Source organism: Mesocricetus auratus, unplaced genomic scaffold (assembly GCF_017639785.1).
Source record: "Mesocricetus auratus isolate SY011 unplaced genomic scaffold, BCM_Maur_2.0 Super-Scaffold_100008, whole genome shotgun sequence".
Classification (NCBI taxonomy): domain Eukaryota; kingdom Metazoa; phylum Chordata; class Mammalia; order Rodentia; family Cricetidae; genus Mesocricetus; species Mesocricetus auratus.
The window spans coordinates 57,598,425-57,611,181 of record NW_024429192.1 but is presented as its reverse complement, the minus strand read 5'-3'; the positions used below and the strand labels follow the sequence as shown (position 1 = coordinate 57,611,181).

General features: G+C 41.1%; 1 protein-coding gene across 5 annotated transcripts in view; it reads left to right on the top strand.

Moving 5' to 3' along the window:
• Znf148 (zinc finger protein 148) overlaps positions 1-12,757 on the top strand; it is a 121,407-nt gene that overhangs the window by 27,205 nt on the left and 81,445 nt on the right. The window contains exon 1 of one of the 5 annotated variants that reach the window (XM_013114559.3): positions 11,316-11,895. The exons of the other annotated variants lie outside the window; for them this stretch is intronic. The gene's annotated coding sequence lies outside the window, so the exon portion shown is untranslated. Of the gene's footprint in view, positions 1-11,315; positions 11,896-12,757 lie in introns of those variants that run through there. 5 annotated transcript variants of the gene reach the window in all.

Here is a 12,757-nt window from a genome sequence, read left to right as displayed (position 1 = left end):
TTATTGTAATGTGATTTTGTTTTTGAGAAACCTCTATAAACTTTCTATAGTTGCTGTTACCATTTTGTATTCCCATTCGTAATACACAAGTTTTCAGTTCTTTCATATTCTCTCAACATTTATTTTACCTTTTTGGTCATGGCCATTCTAATAGCTGTGAGATAATAGTTGGATGTGACTTTTTTCTTAAGTTTCCCTAATGATTATGGTTGTCAAGCATCTTTTCATGGTTTTTAAAAAGGATTTATTTTTATTTTTTGTGTATGTGTGTGCATATACATGTGTGCACATATACCTGTGAGGTCCAGAAGAGAGAGTTGGATTCCCTGGAGCTGGAGTTACAGACAGTTATGAGCTGCCCAGTATGGGTGCTAGGGGCCACAAGCAAGTACTCCTAACTGTTGAGCCATCTCACCAACTCCCTTTATGGTGCCTCCCATCCCCAACCACCCAAGACAGAGTTTCTTTGTGTAGCTTTGTCTGTCCTGGAACTAGCTTTGTAGACCAGGCTGGTGTTGAACTCACAAGATCCACCTGCCTCTGCCTCCCAAGTGCTGGGATTAAACACTGCCTGACTGTTTTGTTTGTTTGTAAACCAGGTATTGACCTGTGGGAGTGTTGTGGTAGTTTCCTCTGTAGGTTGGATGTTTCCCTTCTTAGATGTGGTTTGCACATCTTTTGCTGCATTCCATAGGGTACCTTTTTTTTTTACCTGATTGTTTTCTTTGCTCAGTAGAATCTTTCAGTTTGATGTAGTTTCACTTGTCTATTTTTTGCTTTTGTTGCATATGTGTTCTTGGGGTCAATAAGCCATTGATGTGTCATGAATCTTTCCTTCTTTTTCCCCAGGAGATAGATGGCTTCAGGTCTTCTATGTAAGCCTCTAAGGGGTGGTGGTAGTGGCAGGCATGCTGGGAGTTGAATCTAGAGCCTTGCTTTGATAAGCATATGTTGTATCCCCAAGCTGCAGGGCTTTGTGTATTAGTTAGTTGCATTGAATCTGTGAATGAGTTGGTAAAGTATTCATCTTAACAGTACTAAGTTTCTCATCTGTAAATACCAGATACCTCTATTGATCTTCTTAATTGCTTTCAGTCATGCTTTGTGATTTTTTTTTTTTTTTTTTTTTTTTTTGGAGGCTGTCGGTCCAGCCCGGCCTCGAACTCACAGAGAATCTGCCTGTCTCTGGTCCCGAGTGCTGGGATTAAAGGCGTGCGCCACCACCGCCTGGCCAGTCATGCTTTGTGATTTTCACTTAAACGTATCTGTTTTATTAACTTTGGATGTAGGTTCTTTATATATTTTTTGGTAGTACAATAGTGACTTTTCATTTGAAATGTAGCCTCACTATGTAGTCCAGGCTGGCCTGTAACTTATTCTGTAATATAGGCTGGCCTTGAACTTTTGAGTCCTCCTACCTCAGCTCCTGAGTACTAGGATTACAAGTATGTTTTTGATTTGTGCCATATTCTTCTGTCCCCCCTTCCCCATGGTGGATTTGTGATAACCCTGAGCTCCATCCTTAGCCAATACAGAAATATAACAGGGTTGTTTGTTTGTTTGTTGTTGAGATAGGGTCTTGGGTATCCCAAGTTGTCCTTGAATTCACTAGGTGGCCAAGAATGATCTCGAACTTCATTCATTCATTTATTATTTAGGTTAGAAACAATCTTGTTTCACATGTCAATCCCAGCTCCCTCTCCCCCCCAGCCCTCCCCACTAGGTCCCCCAGCCCCCCACCTAATCTCCACTCCAATCACCAAGGAGAGTGAGGCCCTCTATGGTGGATCTCCAGTAATTGTCATTTCATCCAGGGCAGGGCCTAGGCCGTCCCTCAAGAGTCCTGGCTGAGAGAACCTCCCATATTGTGGCATGGGCACTCAAAGTCTATTTGTATGCCAGGGGTAAATACTACTACCCAAGGCCCCATAGATTACCTCCTCACTGACACCCACATTCAGGGGGTCTGGGTCAGTCCCATGCTTTCCACACAGCCATCAATCTGGAGTCCAAGAGCTCCCCCTTGTTCAGGTCAGCTGTTCCTGTGGGTTAAACAAGCCCACTCTTAACTCCTTTGCCCATCAGTTCTCTCTTTCTGACACTAGATTCTAGTTCAGTTCAGTGTTTGTCTGTGGGTATCTGCTTCTGCTTTCAACAGTCCCTGGATGAAGGTTCTGTTTCCTAGGCTCTCTGGCAGTGGGATTGTATGCTGGACTCCCCTGATTCATGTCTAAAATCCATAAATGAGTGAGTGCATACCATGTTTCTCTTTTTGTGACTGGGTTACCTCACTTAGTATGGTTTCTTCTAATGCCATCCATTTGCCTACAAATTTCAAGATCCTATTGTTTTTTTTTTTCTGCTGAATAGTACTCCATTGTGTAAATGTACCACATTTTCTCTATCCACTCTTCAGTTGAGGGGCATCTAGGTTGCTTCCAGGTTCTGGCTATTACAAATAATGCTGCTATGAACATAGTGGAACAGATATCTTTGTTGTATGAATGTGCATCTTTTGGGTATATGCTTAAGGGTGGAATTGCTGGGTCTTGTGGTAGACTGATTCCCATTTTCCTAAGGAATCTCCATACTGATTTCCAAAGTGGCTGTACAAGTTGGCACTCCCGCCAGCTGTGTAGGAGTGTTCCCCTCTCCCCACATCCTCTCCAGCATAAACTGTCATTGGTGGTTTTGATTTTAGCCATTCTGACAGGAGTGAGATGGTATCTCAGAGTTGTTTTGATTTGCATTTCCTGGATGTCTAGGGATGTTGAGCACTTTCTCAAGTGTCTCTCAGCCATTTTAGACTCCTCTATTGATAATTCTCTGTTTAGTTCTGTACCCTAATTTTTGATTGGATCCTTTGGTGTTTTGGAAATTTGCTTCTTGAGTTCTTTGTAAAAATTGGAGATCAGCCCTGTGTCAGATGTGGGGTTAGTGAATATCTTTTCCCATTCTGTGGACTGCCTTTTTGTCTTGTTGACTGTGTCCTTTGCCTTACAGAAGCGTCTCAGTTTCAGGAGGTCCCATTTATTAATTGTCGATCTCAGTGTCTGTGCTACTGGAGTTATGTTCAGGAAGCAGTCTCCTGTACCAATTCGTTCAACGGTACCTCCCACTTGCTCTTCTAAGAGGTTCAGTGTGGCTGGATTTATGTTGGGTTCTTTGATCCATTTGGAGTTAAGTTTTGTGCATGAAGATAGACATGGATCTATCTGCAGTCTTCTACATGCCAGCATCCAGTTATGCCAGCACCATTTGTTGAAGATGCTTTCTTTTTTCCATTGTATATTTTTAGCTTCTTTGTCGAAGATCAGATGTTTATACATGTATGGGTTAATATCAGGTGTTCAGTTCGATTCCATTGGTCTACCTGTCTTATTTTTGTGCCAATACCAAACTGTTTTCAGGACTACAGCTCTGTAATAGAGCTTGAAGTCAGGGATGGTGATGCCTCCAGATGTTGCTTTGTTGAATAATGTTGTTTTGACTATCCTGGGTCTTTTTTTTTTTCATACAAAGTTGATTATTGTTCTTTCAAGGTCTGTGAAGAATTGTGCTGGGATTTTAATGGGGATTGTGTTAAATCTGTATATTGCTTTCGGTAAGATTGTCATTTTTACTATGTTGAACCTACCTATCCAAAGCATGGGAGATCTTTCCACTTTCTGGTGTCTTCTTTAATTTCTTTAATGACCCAAAGTTTTTGCTATACAGGTCTTTCACTTGTTAGGTTAGTGTTACCTCAAGGTATTTTATGTTGTTTGTGGCTATTGTAAAGGGCGATGTTTCTCTGATTTCTTTCTCAGCCCTTTTATCGTCTGTATATAGTAGGGCTACTGATTTTCTTGAGTTGGTCTTGGATCCTGCCACTTTGCTGAAAGTATTTATCAGCTGCAGGAGTTCCCTGGTGGAGTTTTTTGGGTCACTTATGTAAACTATCATATCATTCTCTTCCTTTCCAATTTGTGTACACTTGATCTGAGGATCTAGAACTTCTTATTCTCTTGCGTCTTCTCCCCAAGTGACAGGATTACAGGCATGCACCACCATGCTTAGTTTATATGGTGCTGGAGCGCAAACCCAGGGCTTTGTGCATGCAAGGAAAGGAATCTTCCATCTGAGCTATGTCCCCAGACTGATTGTTATCGTTTTGCTGATTACGAAACCTTGTTGAATCCATCAGTCCTAGTATTTTTAGTGGGTTCCTTAGTCATGTATGTTTCCTAAGCAGGCCACCTATAGTTGTTTATTTCCTTTACAGTAGTAATGCTTTTGACTTAATTTTCTTAATCGCTGTAAATTATAACAATGCTTGCTAGAAGTAGCAAGAGCAGACATCCTTGTCTTATTCTGATCTTAAGGAGAAGTATTTGCTGTTTCAGTATTAATTATGATGCTAACTGTGACTTTCTGATAGACAGTGTTTATATGATTGTAGTAATTTGATCAGTCTGTTATCTTCCTAGTTTTTTGTGTGCATGCACACACACAAAGGTATGGAATTTTATAAAAAGTTTCTCCGTGTTTCTTGAGGTGATTTGTTAAAGGTAATGGTTTGACTTTTAGTTTTTCATTGTTTTGCTGTGGCATATGTTTTAGTTTCCTTCTGCTGTGTTAAAACATAGTTGTCAAAAGCAACTCTCAGGTCGGGGCTGGAGAGATGGCTCAGAGGTTAAGAGCACTGGCTGCTCTTCCAGAGGTCCTGAGTAGAGGTCCTGAGTTCAATTCCCAGCAACCACATGGTGGCTCACAACCATCTGTAATGAGATCTGGTGCCCTCTTCTGGCCCGCAGGGATACATGCAGACAGAACACTGCATATGTAATAAATCTTAAAAAAAAAAAAAGCAACTCTCAGGTCACCCTTCATCACTGAGGAAAGTCAGGGTGGGAAGTGTAGGTAGGAACCTAGAGGAAGACACAGGAAGCAGAAGCCCTGGAGGGATGCTTCTTCCTGTCTTACTCCTTGTGACTTGCTTGTTCTGCTTTATTAAACAACCTGCCCAGAGTGGCACCTCTCCTGTGGACTGGGCCTGCACATTAGCCATTAGTCTAGAAAATGCCCGTAGACTTGTGTCTTTGGGCAGTTTAGATGGAGACACGTTTTCAGTTGAGGTTCTTCTTCCCAGATATGCCTAGGCTTGTGTCAAGCTGACAGAAAAATAATCAGAACAGCAGATTACATTAATTTTTATAGTTTAAACCAGTCTAGCATTGCTGAAATGACTTCTGTTTGGCCGTGGCTCATAATTCTTTTATGTGTTGGTGGCTTTGGTGCACTAATATTTTGATGAAGATTTTTTTTCATCTACACTCATAAGTGAGTATAGATGTCTTTCCATGTGGTATGTTTGTCTTGTTTTGATTTCAAGTATTATTTTTTCTCCTCCCTCCCTCCCTCCCTCCCTCCCTCCCTCCCTCCCTCCCTCCCTCCCTCCCTCCCTCCCTCCCTCCCTCCCTCCCTCCCTGCCTCCCTCCCTCCCTCCCTCCCTGCCTCCCTCCCTGCCTCCCTCCCTGCCTCCCTCCCTGCCTCCCTCCCTCCCGTGAGGCAGAGTCTTTTAATGTAGCCATGGCTGTCCTGGAACTCACTGTGTAGACCGGGCTGGCCTCTAACTCACAGAGCATTCCCCTCTCTGTTTTGGGAAAAATAAGTGAACATTTAGTTTTAATTCTTCATTAACTATTAGACAGAAATAGCTAATGAATCAATCTTAGCCTAGAAATTTTGCGGAGAGAGAACAAGAGCCCAAGACTTGTCAAGACAGTATTACTTTCTTCTTGATTGAGTTTTGGTAGCAGTTCTCAGAGCTGGGGATCAAATTGAAGAGCATAAAGCTGTTTACAATATGCCCTTATCTTTAAATGCAGGATCTATATTGATAATGCCATTTTATTGTTGATATTGATATTGCTTGTGAAACTCCTTGTTTTGTTAGCTTGGTAGAGGCTTGTGTGGGAGGTGGCTAGATAGGGTTAGAGGTAACCTTGAACTACTTTTGGGTCTTAAACTGCCTTTAGGTCTTGAATTTGCTATGTGTCTTAGGAAGACAAACAGGTGATCCATCTGCAGTGCTGGGATTACAGGTGTGGCTCCCACTTGTGGTTATGCTGAGGATGGAACATTGGGCTTTGTATGTGCTGGTAAGCACTCTTCCTTTAAGTTGTATCCTCAGCTACATTTATAAAGTTTTATTTAAATTTTCTCTATTTTCTATCTCATTGATTTCTGCTCTACTTGTTTCAAGTTCACTTTGCATGAGTATGAGCACACATGTGTATATATTTGCATGCATGTGTGTGCAGTTTCAGAGGTTATCATTGGGTGCCTTCTTCATCTGCTCCCCATCTTATTTTTAAAATCTTTATAATGTTTGTTTTTTCCAAGATTTATTTTGTTGTTTTAAATTATGTGTATGTATGTGTGTTTGTATGAGGGTATGTACACATGAGTGCAGATACCTAGGGCTCTTTCCTAAGACGGGTGCTAGGAACTAAATTTGGGTACTCTACAAGAGCAGTATGTGCTCTGGACTTCTCAGCCGTCTTTACAACTTGCCATTTATTATATTATTTATTTATTTATTTATTTATTTATTTATTTATTTGTGTGTGTGTGTGTGTGTGTGTGTGTGTGTGTGTGCGCGCGCACGTGCGTGCACTCCCACACACGTATGTATACCACTCATGTTCTATACTGCACATGTGTAGGTTAAGGACAGCTTTCAAGAGTCAGTTCTCTCCTTTCATCATGTAGGTGTCAACTCATTTGCTCAGACCTAATGGCCATGCCTTTACCAGCCCAGTAATCTCACTGGTTCACCACATTTATTTGTTTATTTGTATATTTCTTTAGGCTCTTAAGATTTTTAGAGTTTTACCATTTTATGTGTGTGGGTGTTTTGCCTGTATGCATGTCTCTGTACAACTAGAGTCAGGGGGCCAGAAGAGGGTATCTTTCTGGAACAGAAGTTACAGATTGTTGTGAGCTGCTGTGTGGGTGCTGGGAATTTAACTATGGACCTCTGGAAGAATAGCCTGTGCTCTTAAAGTCTGAGCCATCTCTCCAGGCATAGGGTTTGCTTGCTTATCTACCTACCTACCTACCTGCCTATTTGTGTTTTATTTGAATGAGCTTTGCCTGCATATATGTATTTACCATATGTGTGCCTGATGTCCAAAAAAGTTAGAGGGTCTTAGATCCCCTGGAACTAGAGTCATGGATGGTTGTGCTACCATGTGTTTACTGTTTACTGGGAGTTGATCCTGGGCACTGTGCAAGAGCAACAAGTGTCTTAACTATTGAACCATCTCTCCAGCCCCCTAAGGCTTATTTTTAATTGTGTGTTGTATGTGTATATACATGTGAATGTAGGTACGGGGTGGGCAGAGGCCTCTTATCTCCTAGAATTGGAGTCAGAGGTGGTTGTGAGCTATCTGAAATGGGTGTTGGGAATCAAAGTCCAGTCTTCTGCATGAGCAATATGTGCTCTTAACACTGACCCATCTCTAGCCTTCTGTGTTAATTTTTGAGACAGGGTCTCTCAACAGCTCTGTAGCTCACTGATTTGGCTAGGTTGGCTAGCCAGTGAGGTCCCGGGATCCCCCAGTCTTCATTTGCCTGGCTTTTTATGTGTGCTCTGTGGAGCCAAACTTAGGTTCTTGTCTTGCCCTTAGCACTTCGCCAACTGAACCAGCTCCCCTGTTTTAGTTTATGTGGTAGATAAGTAATGTTGGTTTGAGATGTCTGTTTTTAATGTAAGCGTTTAGTGCTATCGAGTTTTACATTTATTTATTGCATGTTGTGTGCATGTGCCATGGTGCACATGTGGAGGACACAGAATATCTTGTGGGAGTTGTTTCTCTCCTTCAGTCCTGTGTGCTTGGGGACTGAACTCAGGTCCTCAACTTTACCTCATGAGTCATCTTATTGGCTCTATCAATTTCTTTTTCATTGTTTTTAGTTGTATCCCACATATTTTGATGCCTTCTGCTTTTTTCTAAAATTTTTCTTTGACATTAATTTGACCCATGAATTTTTTTGTGTGTGTGGGTGAATCCATGAACTTTTTAGAAATGTGCTTTATTTCTGTTTAGAGTTTTTTGTTGCTTATTAGTTATTTCTAGTCTTAGTTGACTATAATTGGAGAATAAACTCAGTTTTCAGTACATTTTTAAGGTTCACTGTGTGACCTAGTGCATGGTGTGCTTAGGTTAATGTTTCATATGTGCTTGAGAAAATGTGTGTTCTGCTTACTGGAGCATTAATTAGATCCTCTTGGTTAATTGTGTTATTGATGTAGCTACTCCTGTTTTAAAAAACAGAGCATATAGAGGCTGACAAGATGACTCTGCTGGTAAGGGAGCTTGCCTCCAATTCTCATGATCTGAGTGTGTTCCTTGGAACCCACATTGTGGAAGGAGAGGACTGTGCCGTGGTGTGTGTGCTTATGCATTTTTAAACCTTAAAAAATTACAAAGTGGTACATGCATTACATTTTCCCTTTCAACTTAAGTTGCTAATTTTGTATTTCTAATTTTTTTGTCCTCCCTCCCTCCCTCCCTCCCTCCCTCCCTCCCTCCCTCCCTCCCTCCCTCCCTCCCTCCCTCTCTCGTGCGCGCGTGCCAGGCAGACAGCCAGGCGACATATGCCACATTTGGTGTAGGTCAGAGGATGACTTTAAAGATTGGATTTTGGGCATTCTGAACTCAGGTGGTCACCTGAGGGCTAACCTTCAACTCACAGATCTGCCTACTTCTGCCTCCCAAGTGCTGGGATTAAAGATGTGCACCACCATGCTTGGCCATGGCTCCTGATTTTGAATTTCTTGAAAGTGATACAGAATCATTATATCAATAACAAAAGCCCAGTTCATCTTCAGATTAGTTTATGTTCAACCTATTTGCCTTAAAGTACTTTTTATTATGTTAACACCATTTTATTTCCTCTGCATTTTCTTCCTCTTTGTCTTCCGTCCCACATAGCCATTGTGCCCAGTTCATTTTTGGTATTTTGGGATACTGTCTGGCTACTTAGACCCTGGTGACCTTGAATTTAGACCCTCCTGCGACTGCTTCTTCAGTTAAGGAATTACAGACATGGGTTACCACATCTAGCTTCTGTTTATTTTCTTGCCTTCTTGTGGATTACTTGAGCATTTCCCAGGATTCCATCACTATAAAGTTGTGGAGTCTGTCTTCTATAGTGTTCCTAGTGATTGTTCTTATTATAACATGCGTGCCTAAAAGCTGCCTTACGTACATTAGTCTTGTTTTACCTGTATGGAAAGTATCTAAATCTCACTTCTCTATTTTTTACTTTTTCCAGTTTTAAGTTGTCTTCAGTATTAGTTAGTCTTATCTATTGTTTCAAATCATCAAACTATCTATAAAACTAATGAAGGGAAGGAAGTTTGTTTTCTTTATGCACCAGGAATTTTGTCTCCTCTCGTCTCTTCTTTCCTATGTTCCAAGCTGCAGCTTTTCCTGTTTGGGAAATTTACTTAAGCTAATCTTTTAAAAATATTTATTTTAAAGATTTATTTTTTTATGTGCATGAGTGTGTTGCCTGCATGTGTGTCTGTACACCACATGTGCCTGGTGCCAGCCAAGGTCAGAAGAGGGTGTCAGGTGCTGTAGAAATCAAGTTATGGATAGTTGTAAGCCACCATGTGGGTGCTAGAACCTCTGTGTGAACAGCAAGTGCTTTTAACCACTGAGCGATCACTCTAGTCCTCTTCTTCAGTCAGTCATGATGAACAGATCTGCTAGTCGTGTGTGATTTCAGTTGTTATCTTTACAGAGCTATTTATTTTTCTATTTCTGAAGGGTAGTTTTATTGAATATAGTATTAAATCTTCATTGGTACCGTCTTTCAGTTATTTGAAAAATAAAATGCCACTTATTTTTGGTCTCTGTTTTCAGGTAAGAAATGAATATCTGTACATGAGTCCAGTGTCTGCAGAGATCAGAAAAAGGATCCCCTGTGGAGCTGGACTTAGAAGTGGTTGTGAGCTGCTCATCATGGGTGCTGGGGACTGACCTCTGGTCTTTTGGAAGAGACGCAAGCTCTCTTAACTGCTGAGCCATTTCTCTAGCCCCCATGCCCAACTTTTTTTTTTTTTTTTGGTTTTTCAAGACAGGGTTTCTCTGTGGCTTTGGAGGCTGTCCTGGAACTCACTCTGTAGACCAGGCTGGCCTCGAACTCACAGAGATCCGCCTGCCTCTGCCTCCCAAGTGCTGGGATTAAAGGCGTGTGCCACCAACACCCGGCTCATGCCCAACTTTTAAATAAGCATATTTCATATTAAATGCAACAGTTTTAGTTTTTCTTCTTGACTTTTCATAGTTTGGTTTTGTTTTTTAGCCGGTCTTGTTACGTACTTTAAGCTCAGAAGAATTTGGGCTGCTTCTCCTATTTCAGCTTTCCAAGTGCTGAGATGATAGGTCTGCACCACCATACCCAGTTTTAGTAGTGTTGCTATTGTCATATGCCTTTTGACACATGAAGAATTGACACCTTTGGATATGTGTGTTGTACTTGTAGATATCAGAGATTTACATCAGGTGTCTTTTATTGCTTTCCTTAATTTTGAATCTTTAACAACATTACATACTTGTTTTGTTTGTGTGTGTACACACAGAGGCATGACTTGGTGCACACGTGGAGGTCAGGGAACAACTTGTGGGGCTTGGTTTTCTCCTTCCACCATATGCGTCCTAGTGACCAAACTCAGGTCATCAGGCTTGACATCAGGGTGGCCCTGTAGCTTTCTTTTCCTTTTAAAATTTTAAAAAAGATTTATTGTGTGTGTGTGTGTGTGTGTGTGTGTGTGTGTGTGTGTGTGTGTGTGTGTGTGTATACGTCCGTGTGTACATGTGCACCAAGCCTGTGGAGGACCCTGGAGCTGGAGTTAAACAGTTGGTAGTTATAAGCTGCCCATTGTGGGTACTGGGAATCAAACATGAGTCCTCTGGAAGAGCAGTTAGCACTTGTAACTGCTAAGCCATATCTCCAGTCCTTTGGCTTTACTTTTCGAGATAGTGTTGCTCATTAAGACTCATGGATTACTGATTGGCTAACCCTGACAGCCCGGAAGCCTCCTGGATCTTTTATTTCATAGTGTTGATAATGTAGGTATGCTTTTAGGTCCTTAGGGTTGTATAGCAGCAGGGTTATGGGTCACTCTGTGTCTAATGTGGATGATACTTGTGGATGTTTCTTGCTTGAAAAATATTATTTCTAGTAATAGCTTACACCATAATTTGGTAGACTTAAAATATACATAAGGTACATACAGATATACTTTGGGATTACTTTTAGCGGCAGAAGTCAATCTGATTTTCCTGGAATCAAACAAGAAGCATCTGGCGTAAAAACAAAAACAAACATCCCCAAACCCCAAACTTCCTGTAAGTTGTTAAGTTCATGCGCTTTCTAAAATTTGGCTGAAAGAGAATTTTATCAGTTGAATGCTTCAAAGATAGCCTCAGAGGCACCAGTATGTATTTGTCTCACTACGGAAAGAAAGCAAAGCACTGGGATTGGTTTGACTGAATGGAAGCCCAAGTTTGGATTCTCCACTTCTTCCCCATGTCTTCCATCTGTAGTTTATGGTTTCTGACTTGTCTATAACCTGCCTGTGTCTGTCTGTGCCTGCCTGATGTCTGACTGTCTGTCCCTAACAAAAGGCTTTGTTCTGTCTTTATTGAACAGCACAGAAAGCATCACATGGGGAAGGAATGGGACACTTTACAGAAATCTTTAACAGAGTGTTACAAAGGATGAAGTCACTCCAAATGACCCAGCTGATCCAGATAACAAACAGTACTACAAACATTCCATCATCAAGCAATGTCTGTTTCCAGCCTTTATGGATAATATTTGCTGTATAAGGTCATTTTTAATATATTTACTCTTTTCAACAAATGATTATCATGACATACACATGTATTGTTCTCTGGGTCAGTTGCCTGGAAGACTCATAATTTTTTTTTGAGACAGGGTTTCTCTGTATTGTTTTGGAGGTTGTCCTGGAACTTGCTCTGTAGACCAGGCTGTCCTCGAACTCAGAGTTCTGCCTCCCGAGTGCTGGGATTAAAGGCATGCGCCACCACCACTGGCCCTGGAAGACTCATAATTTAAGATGAAAGGTGTGCGTAAATATAGGTGGTTGAAGCTGATTGTATGGGAAATCAAGGCACGTAAGGCTGGTTGTTACATTGTTCTGTTAAAAGCAGTATAAATGAACAGGCTGAGTACACAGCAGGACAGCAGTCTTAAGTCTCAAGTGACCTCAGTGCCTGTTATTACCTGGGCGATGAGGTCCAGCAAAAAAAGTTCCAGTCCCTTTGAATGTAAGATATCTTCTCATAAAAATATTACCACAAAATCATCTGAAATTAGTTGTTCTTAAAATAAACATTGCAAAGTAAATTCTATAGTACTAAATTACTCTTCATATCAAGCGTTTAAAACATTAAGCTAAATAGGACTGAACTATTCTTTAAATAGCTAAGACTGACTAATCATAGTGTGTTTGCAGAGGCAGGTGGATCTCTTGAGTTTGAAGTCAGCCTGGTCTACAGGACAGGCAGGGCTGTTACAGTGAGACCCTGTCAAAACAAACAAGACCAGAAGCCTTTGAACACAGAGTCCTGCCACTACCTAGTTGCTAATTGTGTAGTTTTTAATAAATTATGTGAGCCTTAAGTCTTATTTGTAAAATGTGAGTTGAATTCTAGTAATGACTAGTAGT